The sequence below is a fragment of the Pogona vitticeps genome, chromosome 4 (assembly GCF_051106095.1).
Source record: "Pogona vitticeps strain Pit_001003342236 chromosome 4, PviZW2.1, whole genome shotgun sequence".
Taxonomy (NCBI): Eukaryota; Metazoa; Chordata; class Lepidosauria; order Squamata; family Agamidae; genus Pogona; species Pogona vitticeps.
Window position 1 is genome coordinate 46187165 of NC_135786.1, and position 20297 is coordinate 46207461.

The 20297-nt window shown below is 40.0% G+C and overlaps 1 long non-coding RNA gene across 1 annotated transcript in view; it reads right to left on the reverse strand.

Annotated features, from left to right (window-relative positions):
• The window catches only part of LOC140706568 (uncharacterized), a 121260-nt gene that overhangs the window by 25919 nt on the left and 75044 nt on the right, over positions 1–20297 (reverse strand). The gene's annotated exons all lie outside the window — the stretch shown is intronic.

Here is a 20297-nt window from a genome sequence, read left to right on the forward strand (position 1 = left end):
CACACTACCCAAAGGTCTCTGGGCGGCTTACAGCATTTAAAATACAAAAAGATATGTAACAATTAAAATACAATTAAAATATATATAAAATTGCCATCGGACCCACAGCTAATATTATTTCCGTTAAAAGCCTTCTGGAACAGGAAGGTTTTGACCTGGCGCCGAAATGTCATCAGTGTCAGCGCCAGACAAATCTCAGTCGGGAGGGCATTCCATAGTCTGTGGGCAGCTGCCGAAAAGGCCCTTTGTCTGCAAGCCATCCCTCTTACCTCCTTGAGGGATGGCTCTTTCAAAAGGGCCCCCTGGCTAGATCTTAACTGCCGGGTAGGCTCATATGGAAGGAGGCGGTCCTTCAGGTATCCAGGGCTCAAGCCGTTTAGGGCTTTATATGTCAAAACAAGCACTTTGAATTGGGCCCGGGCAGCAACTGGTAGCCAATGTAACTTATACAGAATCGGCTTGATATGTTCCCTGGCGGCCACACCACTCACCAGCCGCGCCGCTCGATTCTGGACCAGTTGCAGTCGCCGGACCGTCTTCAAAGGCAGCCCCACGTAAAGCGCATTGCAGTAATCTATACGGGATGTTACCAGTGCATGTGTAGTTTAAGCCAAATGATTGCATACCAATTTACAGGAATTTGCAGGGGGTCTAAAACTGCATGGTGGTATGTTAGCATAATTCATATGCATAACATGTCGCACTATACCATATTGTGTCTGACTTGGTACATTAAAATAATAAGTATATTTGAAGTCCTGAGGACGAAGCAGCCGTTGCCCCTCCCCTGACACCTGTGTTGTAGTCTTAACCTGCACCTCCTCTAAATAACAGAATGAACATGAATGAACTTCAGTTCATATTCCAGGGCTGACTCTTTATCACAGCAAAAAACTAGGTAGCCTACAATTCTGTTCCTGTAGTGGTCAAACCATTGGAACCCCATGGACAGACACGCACACAACAGCACTCTCCTACTGATTTTCCCTAGGCATTTGCAGTGAGTTATGTACTGCCTCTGGCAGTTGACACTGCCTCTGACCCTAACATGCAGCCATCATGAGTAGCAGCCTCTGATAGCCTTTGTTTCATGACTTCATCCATTAATTAAAATATTTCTACCCACGTTGTATCTGAAGATCTCTGGGTAGGATGTAATCAAAAGATACTCCAAAATAATTTAGAATGGTATGAAACAATTCAATAGAAAGGGATCCTCAAAACTGGGTAAGTTAAAGGGCTGTCTTAGCTGCAAGGACAGAGAGTTATCTGTGTAAAAAGCGTTATTGACTTTGGGTCATAAGAGCGATCTCTAGGGGAATCTTTCATTTGCAGACCAGTTTGAATGGATGTAGAGAAAATACATGAGATCCGTTCGTACAATTAAAGGCAGGCGTTTTTTGAGCACTGTCTTTTTCTTCTCTGGAACAATAGAAATGAAATGGATGCCCTGCTTTTCTCCGCTGTTCAAGTTTGCCTTAGAGCGACCACTGGGAACAGCAACTGAGTGGCAGGAATCAATGAGCGACTTTCTCAACAGCTGTCTGTCAGCTTTAATGACCAATCTGGTTGCAATTACAGCAATGAACTTTCTCTAACAGCCCCAAATTACTCTGGGTGATGAGAAGAGACAGAGAAATGGAGACCCTTTGGGGACAGTAGAGAGGAAATATGCTAATCTGAGACAAGGGTGGGGGTAGAGAGTGTGGGGTTGTTTGTTCATCATGAAAAGGAACTCATTTCTCCCTTCCCCCATAAATGTAGGGAGGGAGATCCTGCTAGTTATTATTCATCTACTTGCACTTTGGAGAGCAGTTCAGAAGGAATGGTCTCAATCACTATGAGAACACTGTTTTATATAAGGATACTGCCCAATTTTCATAGTATAGAGATAACTTCTTTTGGAAAATAAAATTTTGGCTCAAGGCAGTCCAGCATAGGGGTTGATAAACTGCCCCAGACTAAATGACATCAGAACCAGCATTTACAAACAAAGCATAATCAGAAGGTTGAAAATGGCCAGAAAAAGTTTGTCACCCTAAAGTTTTGAATTCATTTGTAATTCCAAGAGCCCACCTGTGAGCTCACTTCTCCAATAAACAGTCTTTAAGGCAACAACATGTTTCAAATAGTAAGCTTTTTACTGTGGGTTATCTGAAACAAGGTGCAAAACTATCTGTTTCATAGATCCTGCTTTAATGCAATTCCTCACATTAAAGCAAGATATGGAGGCTGGCCAGTATTGGGAGGCTAAACACTACTATTAACAGCACTGGGGTCAGGGCAGTTGCTGTCTTACTTGGCATGTGTGGAGAAAAGAAGCTGCTCCTCTTGGAAGAGCAGAAACACCATTCTTGGCTGAGGGCAGCTCCAGTGGTTCCATTTTTGTTGCATGTCAGTCTCTGAGCCCAGAGTTGTCAATGTCCCAGTATTAGCTGGCTGGTGATAGAAGATGGCACTCTTTTTAACTGCACCAAAACTCACATCATGTGTAGCAGCTGAAGTCACTGTGAATTCTCCGCACCTACATGTAGTTGTGGTTCAAGTGGCTGCAGCAGGAGCAGGTCTCTCTCACCACTCCCTCCAACAACGGGTCTGACAATACCAGGGTCAGTCCAAAATATTTTGCTGCGGGAAGTGTATCAGTGAGTGGCACCCCTCATCCACCCAAGTCAAGATGCACAGGGATCAAAGCCAACAACATTGCTTTGGCACATGAGACAGAAAACTCCACAAGTACCTTCTCAGATTCATGGCATGTAAAAAGCAATGACAGCAAACTGGGTAACTACTGCCCTTCCATGGCAAACAAAATCTGCTGCCTGAGATACCTGCCTCACTCAACATCATAGTATGGATGCTTCTGGACAACACAGGAGAGAATAGACAGGAAAGAGATCTCTTTGTCCTCTCATCCCCTCAACATTTCTAAAGCTCTGATGGTGTGTTACAGTACCACAAGAAGGAGACAAGGACACAGGAGAGAGAGAGAGAGAGCAGCCTGCTGCAGCAAGCAGTATTCTTAGTTTTTCGCCTAATTTCAAAAGCATTCTGTCAGTGATCTGCTCCTATTTCTAGCAAAAGGAATCTCTCTTTTCTGCCAATATGCCAGGTGAGGGGAGTAGTCTGTTATAGCCTGAGTGGGCAGTCCATGGCCTTTCCCTTCAGTCTGGGCTCTCAGAGAAAGATGTGGCAAAAACAGAAGGGGGGGAAGGTAGCCCAGAATTGACCCCACTGTTGGGCACAAAAAGCATTTGTCTCACAAGTGGGGTCCTGGGTTGACAAATGCTTTGCATTCTTCCTTCTGCTAATTCCCCAGCTAAACACAACCCAATGGGTAGCTCTCCAGAACTGAATGATGTTTACCTGCACATACTACTGATACCCCACACCACACACATCGCATACTTTCCCCCACCCCATACACATACAACCAGCAAGGGCACCATTTTATGGGGGATATGGAAGACTATGAGGATCATAAACATATTCAGGCATCTTCAGAGCAATGACAGCACCTTGTCAGCAGAGCCTTCCATTCCAGGAGTGCCAGTGGATTGTTTCTAAGATGAATAAAAAAGAAGAAGATGGCCAACAAGGAGATGTGGACAGCAGCAGCAGTAAAAAAATCAGCTATGAGAGAGACTGGTTTATCCTCTTGAATGGCTGGCTTGGAGGAGGTCAAAGTAGCAACAAAAACAGTCAGCAGCACAAAGGAGCTCTTGGCCAAGGGGGGAAAGGGAGCATTGACCTGCATGTGGTGGAAGGTTAAATGGGTCTGTCAGTACAAAAGGAAAGGAAATAAAATTGTGATTCATGCCTGGTACTGTTGTCCATGTCCCCTCCTCTTCCTTGGTTGTAGCTTTTCCTTTAAAAAAAAACAGCTTTAAAAAAACTCTCATCCTATATCTACTGTTACATCCTCCTCCTCCTTCTCCTCTTCTCTGGCATTCACTCCCTCTCCCCACTGGATGGGTGTATTGGAGCAGGGAGAGAAGCATACACTGGCTAGAATGCTATTGATAGCACAAGTGCAATAGTGTAAACTGCAGTGGCAAATTGCCATTAGTTAACACGTTGTTTGTATTCTCAAACAAGTTGTTTGTATTCTAGAACAAGTTTATTTATTTATTTATTTATTTATTTATTTATTTATTTATTTATTTATTTATTTGATTTTTACCCCGCCCCTCTAGACCATGTCTACTCGGGGCGGCTTACAAAATAAAACAAAACAGTATAAAAATATATAAAATCATAAAAATTACAACTACAGTTTCAATTTAAAACAATTAATTTAAAGAGAGGATTACCAAGATGGAATAGCAAAGAAAAAGAAAAAGAGTTGGCGCTTTTATGTATGCCTTGTCACATACCAAGTCCCACAGCTGGCATGCAACAAGGAATACAAGTAGTGACTCAGTGAACAGCAGCGATTCACCACTGCAATTTATCTCACTGCACTTAAGACAAGTGTAAATAACTAATCATTTGGGGAGAGGATGGGGTAGGAATAGTCTTGAACAATGGGGATGTATGTGCTTCACTTCCCATCATAGTTGATAAGTGAGACTCACCCATCATTGACTTCAATCATATCCTCAGTGAGTATGTATCCATTTACACCTGAGAGAATGCTGCCTTTGACTTCATTTTTTGTTTTGCAAAGGTGCAAGACTTTGGCTACAGCTGCTAAAGCAGCAGCCACCTTATAAAGTGGAAGAGAGCCTATTCAGGTCCTTCAAGTCAGATTAAAAATCACTAGCCTAGCAAAGCACAGTAAGGAACCTGGACAGCTTTGTATTTTCCACATTACTACAATGTACTTATGTTTGCAATTTAACAGAAATGGTTCCAGAGTACATATCTGACCTTCTCACTCTGCCTTTTCTGCATAATTATTCCAGTTTTGCTGGTATCAAGGCCAATATTTTTCCTCTTTGCAACTGGAAGCAGTCAAATGCAATATCAATGTGATGTTAACATGTACTACCTCACTCCTGTTTATAGAGACAAATTTTGTTTGTATGAAGTCTCCGTCTACCATAAAGACACTAGGAGAGTTTGAAAGGCCTATCCTGAGTATGTGATGTGTGATCCAGAAAAAGAATGGGCAGATGCATAACTAATTTACTTTGTCAATGTCCAATATGTCTACTAGCCTTTGAAAACATGGGATACAGTCCTGTCATGTTGTTATCAAAGACATGGGGAAAAACAAACTGGATCAATCGATAATTGCAGTAATGTGTATTCTGTACATATGGAAGCTCCAGTCTCATTCAACAGCCCATGTTCTCAGGCACTATAAAGTGCTATTTTTGCACATCAGTGGTTTTATTATATTCCTGGGCAACACTGTTGGCTAGAAAACTAATCACTTTGAGGATTTTCATATACTGATATATTGCCTTTTAATCTACAATACATTACTACTGAATGCTATTAGTGGTGAACTATGGAAAGAAGAGAAAGCCATTTGAAACCTGAATGTATGTTTTGATCAATATGTCTTCTTCCAAAGACAGTACATAGAAACATAGGAAGCTGCTTTATACCATGGCAAACCTCAGGTCCCTCTCTTCATACTGTGTACTCTGACTGGCAGTAGCTCTCCAGGCAGGACTCTTTTACAGTCAGGACTCTTTTTTCTAACCATGTATGGAGATCCCTGCTAACCTGATAGCTTCCTGTCAAACTACGTACCAGGCCTGACTCTGCATAGCTTCCAAAACCAGACAAGATCAGATGCAAAGTACAGTGGTGCCTCGCTTAGCAATGTTAATTTGTTCCAAAAAAAATCGCTGCTAAGTGATTTCATCGCTAAGCAAAACGCTAAGCATTGAAAACCGGATAATCCGTTCCAATAGGAACGAATTGCCGTCCTTAAGCGAAAATTGCCATAGGAAACATCACTAAGTGAAACGCAGTTCCCCAATTGAAATGCATTGAAACCTATTCAATGCATCTCAATGGGGGAAAAATACTACAACAAATTAAAAAGAGTCAGAACAAAGTCAAATTTGGTTAACAAAGGGTTTATTAAGTACACTTTATGATTTCAAAGATTTTAAACAGTAAACTTTAACTTTATAAATAACAGAAAAACATTTAAAAAATAGCAAACATGACACAGTTTAAACCATCATTAAGCAAAACAGGCGACCCAAAATTTAAGCGCTATGTGAAGCATGGTCCCAACCATCACTAAGCGAAAATCGCCCATAGGGACCATCGCTAAATGAAACACAAAAATGCTCCAAAAAAGTTGTCACTAAGAGATTTCATCGCTAAACGGAGCACCCGTTAAGCGAGGCACCACTGTACCTCTTCTGAAGTGTTATCTAGCACTGCTCTTCTAAGGAAATTCTAAATATAAAAAATATTTTTAAATATATACCACTTGATGAACAACATTAATTTCTGAGGTCATTCTCATGATCACAGTTGCTGATTTCACCATTATAGTTTATTTTTACCACGAAGTATTCAGGATGTTACAGCTTCACAACCAGCAGATTGGGAAGGCAGATCCTGTTGTCACACAAAGGTTTCTGGTGGCTACATCACGGTGAGAACCATTTTAGAAGGTGAAGTGTTTTTCCAAAAGAGAAAGATAGGTGAAGAAAAAGGAACAGAATTCTCTACAGTGCTGGGAGTGGGGAGGGGTCCTCTGAATACATTGCTGAGGATTTCAGGGACATCTCAGTTGTGCAGGCAATCAGATATCACAAGATGAAGAATTCTTTCGGCAAGCCTTTCCTCAGGGAGGCCACTGTCTCTTGCAGTTTTATAGGTTACAAAAGAAATTTTAATCTGAATTGCAAGGATTCAGTAGTGGCAGGGTCATTTGTATTCCATGCCACCTTGGCCGGATATAACTATACTTAATTAAAATTACATTTTGTCTGGTGCGCACTTCACAGGGCTTTATCTGCACTGACAAGGTCAAACAATACTTAGGAAAGTTAATATAAAATGTAGATAGTGCACTGTGCTCAAAACCCTCCCCTTATCAACCTCTCCTGTCTAACACAGCAAGTTGAAGACCTTCATCTGGAGGTATGTCTGGAATAACATTCAAATAGCATCTATGAAAATTGGTCCCTTTTTTATATTGAAGGAGAATGACCAAACACAAGCAAAGTGTTCCTTTCAGGTTGGACAGTGATTACCATGGATGTGCCCTGTTTTTGTACAAAATTATAGATGTTTGACCCTGTTGATTTCTCGTACTCCCCAAATTGTTGAGCAGGTATTAAAGTCTGAGAAATTCCTTAAATTCGGAGAAATACCTGCTTGATAGAGTGAAAAAACAAGAACAGATCAACAAAGCTAAACTGGCACCCAGGAACAATCTCCTACAGGAAACTAACAGATAACAATAGAGGACTTCTGGTAGAACTTGTAACTAATGATCAGTTAAAATCACTTCAAAGTATCATCGGCAGTCTATATCCTATTTTGGGAAGTGACAGTCCCTTGCCTCTGTGGGTGTAATGATGATCCTTGCATACAGAAAGCTGCACAGCCTCAAAAGATTAATACAAGAGCAGATCTCAGAATGTAGAAACTGGTGCAGGAACTGATCATTCTACTAACCTAGATGTATATATTGCCTTCATATCTACACCTCAATGAAGGAACTAGAAAAGATCATCACCTGTAAGGATGTATCACTGGAGACCAACACCAAGATAATCCATACTCCTGTATTTTCAGTCACTATGCACAAGTGTGAAAACTGGAAACTAAAGAAAGCTGGCAGGGAAAAAAATTGCTTTGTTTGAAATGTAGTGTTGGAGGAGAGCTTTGTGGATACCCTGGACTGCCAGAAAGACAAACAAGTGGTGCCTAGATCAAATCAAGTCTGAACCAGTACAGGAGGTGAAAATGTTCAAGGTTGTCCCACTTTGGACACATCATGAAGAGGCAAAATACTCCAGAAAAGACAATAATGCTGCGACAGCAGGAAAAGAGGAATATCACATATGAAGTGAATTGACTTCCTAAAGACCACAGGTTTGAATTTACAAGAGTGGAGCAGGGCAGCTGAAGACTGGGCATTTGGGAAGTCAGTCATTCATACAGTCAAATGAAACACATTAGTTGTAAAATGCCATAGGTCTCTCTGGGGTTTTTTCTGGCAACAGACTGATACGGCCACTTCCTCAAAAAAAAAAAAAGAAAGAAAGAAAAAAGGAAGAACTAACAGATTAATGGTATCAAGATTGCCTAGAGAAGTAGGCATTAATCTATGCCACAAAAAATTATTATGCTTTAAGACACCACCAGATTCCTGTTCTTACATCTAAATTAATCTAAATTTATCCCATAGGAATCTTTGTTCATCATTGCCCATCTGAGCTTTGATATAACCTTTTCTCTCTCCTAAACTGCATCATATCAGAAACATTGTTGACTTACTCTCTTCCTGCCTGCTTTCCAAGATAAGCCAATGGATATACCGTTTTAATTATCAAACACAGTCACTACCTTAATTTTGATCTGTAATTGTAGATATCTGTACATCTTTTCACCTCTACAAATACTTCACTGGAGCATGTCACATAACTGGATTTAATCACAGACTGTTGTTGCGATGATAAAACACAAAGATCAAATCCCTTTTATTCCTATATATATTCTTTTGAGCTAACATGTATAGCAGGATATTGCATTTGAAATTTAAATTTATGATGGAGAACTAGTGAGTGACAGACAACTCGATGCCTTCCATAGTATTCTGCACACAGAGATCTTCAGAGTTTGCACTCTTATGCTGGGGAAAAGGTTCACAAGTAGAATATTTTATTTGCCTAATCATGGGTTTGGCTTTTGGACCAGCATGTAAGCCCCTCCTGAGGTCTAATGAGTGAATTCACAAGCGCAAGCTAAAATGCCTTATTTATGGAATCTGATTATTTGTATTCCCATATGGGCAATTCCAGACTGATTCAGCAACTGGGATGCACAGAGGACATCATTAGCAAGAGAATCAGCTGATGGGAATGTGCTTCTGTTTATCCCACAGAGGCTCCGTAACGAAACTAGGGCCTATTGCTTTCATTTGGTTGTAGCATTGTGCTAATTGAGTGCATCACTCCAATGGTGTTCTAGGACTCAAGGGCAACTTAACCATCCATAAGGTCAGTAGATGCTGAGCACTTTTTCTTCCAAATAGACTTTATCTGACTTCTCCAATTTCCCTCGGGAGTATGTTCTGTTTGGAGCATTAAATATTGCTGGTATACTGACTTCATCATGTGCCAACCTTTAAAACTTATTCTTGCAAGGCTCTGCTAGTAATCATAGGTCCACTTTTCCTACCCACAATATTCTGTAGCTCATAGTTTTCAAAAGGAAACTCACTATTTTACCATCTTTAACCATCTCCAGATTAACACATAGACCTATGGAGTAATTGAGATCACACAAATTTATCCTTTTACTAGACTCAGTGCCCAGAGAGATCCATCACTGTCTAATATAGGCCCCCAAGGGCTACATCCAATATCAGATGTGGATGGGGGCCACACAAACTTTCTTGTAGAGGCTTATGTGCATTCATGAATGCACACAAATCAATGCATGTACACACAATTCACGCACACACCTTGGACACACATTACAACTGACTCCCACCATCCAGTAATCCCCACTGAGATTGCATATTTAACTGCCACTGCTAACAAAGAGTAGGATTTCCAGCTCTAAGGGTGTCATCTGAAATCATAGGGCATTGTTATGCTTGTCCAGAAAGAGAGACAAGCTACATGGTGATCAGCACAGGAGGAAATGATCATTGCATTTTTATTTGCCAGCTGGCTTTTGAAGCCATATCCACCCTTTCCGATTTCCAGCTGGTACCCGAGCTCACTGACATTATGTTCCACACCCCAACCACCTTATCCCATCTATCATTAAAAATCTACATGAAGTTGCTGGGAGAAATCATTTGACATTTTGGAGTGAGATGCCACCAATATGCTGAGGAAGCATTCAAGATCTTTGAATACTCTCTAAGCTCAGTAAACAGCTGAAGGGGAACAAGCTGAAATTAAATCCCGACAATATTCTGGTTGGTAGGAATTTAGACTTATCAACAGGTCAATCTGGTCTTGAAAGAACTGCACTTCTCCTGAAAGGTAACATCTGGGAATATTCCTTGATTCCGGAGTGTCCCCAGATTCTCAGGTGACAGCAATGATGGGGAGTGGTTTGGCACAACTCTGCTTAGTGCACCAGCTCTGACCTTTGTTGATTCAATCTGACTTCGAAACAATAATCCATGCCTCAGTAATGCTGCAGCATGACTACTGCAATGCATTTTACGACTAATTGAAGGGGATCTGGAATCTTCAATTGGTGGAATATGTAACAGCCGGGCTGCTAACACATTCGTGATATTACAAGTATGTGACTCTGACACTGAAACACCTACATTAGTTGACTTCATAAATGGGTTGACTTTATTGGGTACAATTTACTGTAAGGTGTTTTTTTAAAAAACACACAAGCACTAAATGGCCTGCTATATAAGGGGCAGCCTGTTTCATAATGAATCCATCCAGATCTTAAGATCTTCAGGTGAGGCTTTTGTAAGAATACCTGTAACGGCCAAGGTCCATCTGACAGAGACATGGGAGAGGGCTTTCTCCTGCGTAGCTCCCAGACTATGGAAAGACAGCCTTGAAAGCTATGATCAGTTTTCATTCTCACTGCTTTTAGGAAGAGTGTTAAAACACCTTTTAAAAAACTGTCTAATTTATTATTTTATTTTAACAGTTTTTATGGCAATCTTGGTTTTATTTGGTTTTAATGATTTTATGGTTAAATTTGTTTGACTCATTTTTATGGTTTCTGGAGACTATATGCTGCTTTGAGCATTGTTTTGTAGTGGAAAGTCAGGGTATATACAGTATGTCATAAATAAATGATAATAACTATTATTATTCTGAAGGTGTCTGCGTAATGTTGTGCCATATGCTATGATGAGGTCAAGAATATGAGCCACCAATGCTCCGTCATCACCCCTTGTTCCTGATTATGGGAAAGATTCGAGACTATGTTAGAATGGACAAAGTTGGACTTGACCAGGATTTCCTAAGCTAGTGCCTGCCCATCTCCAGTTGTGCTAGACTCTTACTCATTCTTTCCAGTTAGTGGCCATGCTAATTAGAGATGATTGGACACTTTTGTAGGATGCCAGCTTGGGGAAGTCTGGACTAGATACACGAAAAGAATTACTTGGTTTAAGGCATGTTTCTGTTTCCACTTGAATGATTTCTTTCCCTTAAATGTCAAGTCAGCATTCTGTTACCATTATGAAACAAGAATGCTATATTAAGTTTTGCACCATAAGGACTAGCCTTTTTCTAAACAGTGTTCAGTGCTACCATTTTGAGAACTCTACTCTCTGTCAATTTAAGCCTGCACTCTCATGTAAAATTAGCTGGATAAGTAAAAATTTTCATTATTTCAGAGCAAAGTTCAAGTCTAAGTCATGCCCAGTAACAAGGGACTCCATGGGACCATATCTTAAAAGCCAAGTCCTTGTATACTATAATGCAATCGATGTATCAATAATGTGAATGGTACCTCTCACAAAGCAAGGTAAATAACTTCAGTTCTGCCCTAGAAGTGGACCTCCTTCATTTAACAAACATCTCACTTTCAGGACCAATAAGGTAGTTTGAGGTCGGTCGGTCGGTCGGTCGGTCGGTCGGTCGGTCGGTAGGTAGGTAGGTAGGTAGGTAGGTAGGTAGGTAGGTAGGTAGGTAGGTAGGTAGGTAGGTAGGTAGGTAGGTAGGTAGGGATTGATTGATGGATTGATTGATGGATGGATGGATGGATGGATTGATTGATTGATTGATTGATTGATATTCCACATCCTCCCAAAATGGAAATTCAGGACAGCTCTGCCTGGTAATGAAAGAAACACCCTGGCTTGAACGAATTGAAAACTTATATTGCATAGCCATTTTCTTACAATTGGGTTATCTTTGGGGGACTGGGAAAAATATGATTTAGGTAGAACAGTAGACAGTCTGACTGACTGATCGACTCAAAGCAAGCCTATGCTTCTCTTGGTAAACAAAACTCCAAAGAGATATTCCATTTTCTTGGGCACATCAAACGGACTCACATCTGCAGAAGTTTTGTGGCAGAAGATTATGGTATTTGGCAGCTTAATACAAAATCTGTCACCCAGGAAACCCTACGCTCTAAGACAATATCAATAGAAATACTTTCTCAGAATTTGAAAGGATTATTTTGCAATAAAAAAGGAAAAGCCTACTTACCCTGCATGAATTTCCTTTCAGTCTTACAAGTCTCTTTCCAGGGGCCGGGGAGGGAAAGGAGTGCTTATGTGCAAGCTGTCTAGCAGGAGGAGCAGAAGGACTATTTTCTCTATAATGTGTGTACACTGTAGGAGCTAGTTTGCAGAGGCTCCCTGTAGCTGGGAGCAGCCTTGGCTATACAGTTCCAGCTGTGTCTGAATGAAGTTTGTTTACCTCTTCATTTTATTGGCTAAAAATATGGAGAAAGGAGCTATTCTTTATGAATTCTCCATGTCCCAGAACTCAGTGAGACTGATGCTTTCATGAGAATAAGAAACGGCAGTTTTACTTCTGATGCATTCAAATTTTTAAAATCCTAAGCCTTTTCTGTCCTACAACTTGGTAAATTCTTCAAAAGCAAACTCAAGCAAAATGCTTTTGCACTCCACCCGATCTATTTAGGCATGGTCAGCAGAGCCATTCAGGGGGGACTGATGCATCCCAAGAAAGGATGACGTAGAAGACAATTTTTTGCAGAAAACAAGGACAGACTTCATCTAAAAGGGAGGAACGGAGGACAAATTTTTCTATTGACTTTAAAGGTAGTAATTTAAACTACTATGTGCAGATAATTACTGTAGTTTAAATAGAAATACAATAAGTTCACCAAGTGCAGAAGACCGGAACTTGGGTGACCACAAGACAATCAATTAACAGAGTACAATTGCATGGTTCTTTCCTATTCCCCAGAGAAACTGCATTCTTGATAGGCTGAAAATCCTTCAGAAAGCCAGCTTTGGACGAAGAGGACACCCACTGAAATGATGGGAATTGTTAGTCACAAATAAATTAGACTTTTTATGTGTCTTCTGTATTGTAGTTCTAGCTGCTATGCACCATCAGGTTACCTCCAAATTATGGCAGATAACAATGCTTTCAAGGTTATGTGATATATTTAAGAAGTAGTTTTATTATTCTTATTCCACAATTCCCATGGCCAACCAGAATTTGAATCCAGGTCTCCTGAGTACTAGACTGTTATGCTATCTTCTACACCACACGGGCTTTCTCTCTACATAGAAGGGGGGGGCTGCATTTAGTGGTGTGTTAAAAGTGAAAATCTCAATATCCTAACAAAGAGTTTCTCAACTGAAACAAATACTACAATAGAAGTCTGTCAACATTTATTGTGCCTCTATAATTAAATCTAATGATGGAATCCTGTTTCAGTTGTTGACCAAATCACCCTGAAGCAAAACAGCTATAACTAAGGACGCATAGCCAAGCTTAAGCAACAATTACATTAAAATTAAATCCATGGCTCCATTTGATAATTAAGACAGACATCCCCATTAGCATGTCATTGTATTAATGAATTGGGCTATTATTTTTACATTCGATTACTGGAGTTTATGGGCACCATTTCACCCTTGTTGCTCTTGAAAATTGCTATCTTTTACTATAGGCTGAGCATGGAAGGTTAATGTTGAGAGATCATAATGGGGCATCCATCTTTTTTTTTTTTAAGAAAACATGTGGTATTCTGGTCAACCACATATCTTTAAATGATACAGTTTATAGTTGTGTAATTATATACACATGGGAAACTGTTTTTTTAAATGAAGTTCCTATTTTAATGGGAATAAAGTTCAGCATAGGCCCCACTCTCTAGATTTAAAAGTAAACCAATGGCACATTTTCATTGGCCTATAATATTTTGAAAGCTGTAGGCATTAATTTTTTCTAGTGTGTAAACTGAGAAAAATTCTAATTGCGGTTGTATACACCCATTGAGGTCAATGAGGCTTGCATGGGATTATTTACTTTGCAAGCTTACATCCACTCAGTTTGATAAAATTCTTAAAGCAGCTTACAAAAGCAAGACAAAGGGTTATTAAAACCACCTAAAACCAATCTACAAAATAAAACAGGACAGCATACGACATGAGATACAAACAGTAATAACCGTGTGCCATCAAGTCAATTGTGACTTATGGAGACCATTTCCAGGGTTTTTGAGGTAGTAATCACTTAGAAACGGTTTACCTTTCTCTTCTTCTGGAGGTGTCCTGGGGCTGGGCAGCTTGACCAAGACTATGTAGGCTGGCTCTTCTGGGGCACACAGTGGGGAATCAAATTCCCAATGTCTGGCTCTTTAACCAGTTACCCAACTCACAGAGCTATCCAGCCACCTAACAGAAATATGTCACTTGCCTTGAAAGCCCAGTAAGGGTCACTATAAATTGACTGTGTAGACTGACTGTTTTCCTAGGAAGCAGAGTGGGAAACTGAATTCTCAACCTCTGGGGTCAGCAGCCAGATACCAAAAAATGTAGAAGTCCCAACAGTGGAATAAAAAGCCTCAGATGGGCTCTGGGTTTATATGCCATACATGTATATGTCACATAGACTTGAATGTCATGAAGTCAATGGAAAATTCAATTCTTAAAAAAACCTCCAGTTTATGAATGTGGGATGTTGTGCTTCTGTATTCATGATTCAAAATGCCAAGAAATGGCTCAAAATTGGGCCCACGTTGCCAGCAGAAAAAAAGAATGCCATGCTTTACATAGCAAAAGGAAGCCTGATTGTTGCCAATGGCAGGATACCCTCCTTTACTCACTACCATCCATTAAATGAGACAAAACAAAGGAAAATCCCAGAAGCTAACTCCTTGTTTCATCAGTTATATGCTTCTTATCCAAACACAAAGCAATTGCCAGGGCTGTTTTTGGATATGTTTCACACAGCAGATGTGACTTGAGGAACTGGGCATCTTTCAAGTTTTTTCCTTATTTTTTTAATTACTAAATAATTGTAAAGAAGAGTGCAATAGACACCAAAACTCGGCTAATGCTGAGTAAGACTATCCCCAGCCATAAAGAAAAAAGGAAAGGATTTTCATAACTTGAATGAGTTGAGCTTCTGGATATTTATTCTCTATTATTTAACATTTTTAAAAATATTTTTGCACCAGAAACAGAATACCTTTTAAATGTCCTTTTTGGCTTGGAAAGAGTTAAAAAGTTATCCTCCTGAAGGTCATTTAATCAGGTCCAAACTACAGTAACAGGATAAAAAGTTCATATCTTAAGGAACCATAGAATATTTGGAGAATATTTGTAAAAGAGCTGCAAGAAGGCAACATCTCACCTTTTTAATTAAATGAAAATATTAAATTGATTAGAATGTTGACACAGTTTTTACAGAACTTTCTATAATATGTTTATTAACAGTTGTTGGAATTTAAGATCTATGAACCTTGGGAAGCTGGATGTAGTCGAACAGGAGATGGCAAGAATAAACATTGACATTTGGGGCATCAGTGAACTAAAATGGATGGGAATTTCAGCTGAAAGAATTGATGCTGGAGGAGACTCTTGGACTGCAAGGAGATCAAACCTATCCATTCTGGAGGAAATCAACCATGCGTCCTCACTCTGCAGCCAAAGATGGAGAAGCTCTGTACAGTCAGCAAAAACAAGACCTGGAGCTGATTGTGGCTCTGATCATCAGATTTTCATAGCAAAATTCAAGCTTAAACTGAAGAGAATAGGAAAAACCAGTGGGCTAGTCAGGTATAATCTAAACCAAATCCCTTACGAATACACAGTGGAAGTGAAGAACAGATTTAAGGAACTCAATTTGGTGGACAGAGAGCCTGAAGAACTTTGGATAGAGGCTCATAACATCCCAAAGAAAAGGAAATGCAAGAAAGCAAAGTGGCTGTCCAATGAGGCCTTACAAATAGCAAAGAAGAGAAGGGAAACAAACAAGAGGGCCTTCTTAAATGAACAATGCAAAGAAATAGAGGAAGATAATAGAAGAGGAAAAACCAGAGATCTATTCAGGAAAATTGGAGATATTAAAGGAACATTTTGTGCAAAGATGGACATGATAAAGGACAAAAATGGGAGGGACCTAACAGAAGCAGAAGACATCAAGAAGAGGTGGCAAGAATGCACAGAGGAATTATACCAGAAAGATATGGGTATCCTGGAGAACCCAGATAATGTGGTTGCTGACCTTGAGCCAGACATCCTGAAGAGTGAAGCCAAGTGGGTCTTAGAAAGCTTGGCTAACAACAAGGCCAGTCGAGGTGATGGCACTCCAGTTGAACTAGTTAAAATCTTAAAGACAACACTGTTCAGATGCTATATTCAATATGCCAGCAAGTTTGGAAAACTCAACATTGGCCAGAGGACTGGAAAAGATCAGTCTACATCCCAATCCCAAAGAAGGGCAGTGCCAAAGTATGCTCCAACTACCGTAGAATTGCACTCATTTCACACGCTTGCAAGGTCATGCTCAAAATCCTCCAAGGTAGGCAGTGGAAGACAGGAGGGCCTGGCATGCTCTGGTCCATGGGGTCATGAAGAGTCAGACACAACTAAACGACTATACAAGAACATGATGCATCTTATCCCCAAGTTATGGTCAGGTTACTGCTATAGGAATAGGCACATTGTATCTGATCAGCTGGTGATTTTAAGGCTGCAGGGCAGTTTTTACTGCAGGTTGTTCCTTGTAAAGAGCAAAGATGATGCATGAAATGATCAGTCACATGCTGTAGCAAGAAGCATCTTGGACCCTAACTAGGATAGCCGCCACTTACACGTCACTAAAACTGCCACACCCAGTCCTGTCCTGCTCTTCTAGTAATGGTCCTAACACTTTCTCTTTCGGTTGTTGTGGGTTTTTTGGGCTCTTTGGCCATCTTCTGAAGGTTTCGCCAGTATCTGTGGCCGGCATTTTCAGAGGATAGCAGTTTGTCCTTCAGTACTGCCAGATGACTGTACTAATGTGGACTAGGTTGGGAGATCCCAATTTGGCAGTGTGCTATTTGCTTTCCCTAAGTCTTTCAGGAACCCAGTGTGATCTCCTATGTATTTCCTGTTTTTGAAAGTACTACCTTTCCATTGTGTCAACGCAGAAGAGACTCTCAGTTTTGGCTTCAGATTAGGGAGCTGCTCCACTATAGAGCAAGAGCCCTAGAACACTTGAGAAAACTTGCAGCCTGAATGCAGTATTAGAATTACAAATATCTCTATTCCACAGTCACATTTTTAAAAAAAAATCCCAAAGGTTATTTAAGCCCTCATGCGTGCAACCTCCTCCCTCCTTTCAGGTGAGGCTGATTCCTTGATGCTCTCCAAATTGCCATTCCAGTCTAGCTGCTGCCAGTGTTTGAAAGAAAGAGGAAAGCATTTTCTCCCTTTTTAGATCTCAATTAGATTGGGCTTTGAAGGGAAGATATAAAACACTTAGCCGCACTTTTTCTGTCTTTTTCAAACCCTGTTCAGCTTCTCCAAAGGGATGAGAGGAGGGGCAGGGGAAAGAAGTTGAATGGAGAGTACTCCCAAATGAGGTTTTTAAACATTCTTTTGACACAATCATTTGATTTTTGCAACTGGAACCCACCGTCAGCCCGCGCTCACCACAGAGGCATCGCCTCCAGCAGTACAGGAGTTTATACTCTAGGTCAGGGATCCCAATGCATATTTTACAAGTATTCTCAAATGGCCCTTTAGCTTTTGGCAGGCAGGTGTAGGTCAGAGGGCTGTTGCACATGGAAAAGAAAGAATATCACCTGTGTCATTTGCAAGAGTTAATAAGCAACTGCTGGAGGAAATGTGAGGTTGACTAGGATGTAAGGTGGAGGTTAACGGAGGAATCCTGAGGCTATGAAAGTGCACTCCTCAAGGCAGACTCTCCATTTACACAGTTATATGTCATATTTTTGAGTATTCCACTGAAAGCTCATGTTAAAACAAAATCAGAATGCCTTCTTAGTAGATTGAATTAAAATGGGACTCCTGGCTACAATAACTGAACACAGAATAAAGAAGTTGTTCAAAATTTTCCCACCTGCCCTAATCTTAATACAATATGAATGTTACTGAAAATAAGCTACAATAAATGCAATTTGATCTACTATCAGCTTTTGTCAGTTTGATTCAGGTTCCAGTTCTATACAGACTTGTTTAGGAGTGAGTTGCACTGAATATACAGACATGTACTGGTTGTTGCTGTGCGCCATCAAGACACAATTTATAGCAATCCTATGAATTGGTGACTTCCATAATAAGGTCCTGTCATTAACAACTCTGCTTAAGTCTTTGAAATTCTAGGCCTTGGCTGCCTTTATTGAGATATTTCCCAATAGCCCTCTTCCCCCCCGCCATCTCCTTCAACTTTCCCCAGAAATTTTGGTTTTCTCCAATTAGTCTTGTCTTCTCATGGCATGCCATGGTATAGGTATAGCATGTACTCAAGCACACTGTTATTCATTTAAATGATTTTCTCATACAGCACGGCCACTAAGCATTTGTGTGTATGTCGCTTTTTACAAATGCAGTGATGTATCAGACAGGTAAGCCTACAATCTGCCTTCACTATTACTTTTCCAGCTGGCACCATTTTCATTATGTGCTTTTTTCCTGTTGTTCCTCTCCTATTAGAGCTTGGACATCATCACAGCTATCCAGACTCTGGTTGTGGCAGTTCTGAACAATGACATTTTGTTGATGGAAACCAGTCTCCAAGGTTATTCAGCCACAAGGGTCTTCCTTTTCCTATAGTTTTTCCCATTTACAGTATTTTACCTTGAATGATTAGCTGCAACAATCTGTACTTCTCATATCTTATTATGTAACTCAGGTATTCTAGCTTCCTTCAATTTATTTATTTAATTTTACAGTTTGTTGATTTTAGTACTTCTTTATCGGTAATATGTTTAATCCAAGAAATCTGCAACATCCTGTAATATATCTATTCAATTGTTCAAAAACCTGCAGTTTATGAATGTGGGATATTGTGCTTCTCTACCCATGATTTACAATGCCAGGAAACAGCCAGATATTGCTGTGCAATATCATGCCCATGTTGCTAACAGGAACAAAAATGTCAAGCTTCACATAGTAAGGGTAGCATGGATGTTGACAACATCAATGACAGTAGTCAAGATGGTCTACAGGATACCTGCTTCTGCTCACTACCATTCACCAAGTAAAACCATACAAGGGAAAATCCTAGAAGCCAACTCCTTGTTTCATCAATTAACCACTTCTCACCCAAACACAAACAATGATCAGAGCTATTTTTAAACAAGTGTGAATGATAGTGAGCAGAAGTAGATATCCTGTAGATCAGTGGTTCTTAACCTTTGTTACTCGGATGCTTTTGAACTGCAATTCCCAGAAACCCCAGTCAGGACAGCTGGTGGTGAAGGCTTCTGGGAGTTGCAGTCCAAAACTCCTGAGTAACCCAAGGTTAAGAACCACTGCTGTAGATCATCTTGCTCTGTTACACAGTAATATTGCAAATGGTTCTATCCTTTTTTTAGAGAGGCTAAACTTTAACTTGCTTCAAAGTTTATTATTCCACACTGTACAACCAAACTAAGAACACACAGCATCAAAGCATTTACAGTGTGGTCTCTCAAAGCCACTTTTAAGTTTTTGTTTCATGTTATATTCTTCATCTTAAAGAAGCACTCCAAGCCATCTTTATTTGAACTTTAATGCATGGCTATTATTCTTCTGTTTATTCAGCCACATTCCAATGTACTGATCTGTATCACTACACTCCACAGTTTCATTCTGGATATTTAATTGTATATAGAGCTGCTTCCTTTTTACTGATGATGTGTGACTTTCTCCATCTTCTAATTTGCCTGAATGGATTGCCTATTGCAAAATGTATTAGGAACATTCGAACACAGCTCTTAAATAAAAAGGCATATTGACACAATATTTTAAATTGATTTAAAGAACTATTGTCTTCCAAGTTTATCTAGTCAGCACCATTTTATCCCTGTACTAGTTTTTGGCAGAGACTTATTTTATAATTTAATTCTACTTTTTAACATTTTTGAAGTAATAAGTACAAAGTAGCGTTGATTTTTTTAAAAAAGCTTCAGTATAAATTTTTAAAATTGGTTTAAAATATTAATTAGAACAGTGTTTTTAAAAGTGGCATGCCCAGGTGAATTTTCCTTTCTGCACCCACCAA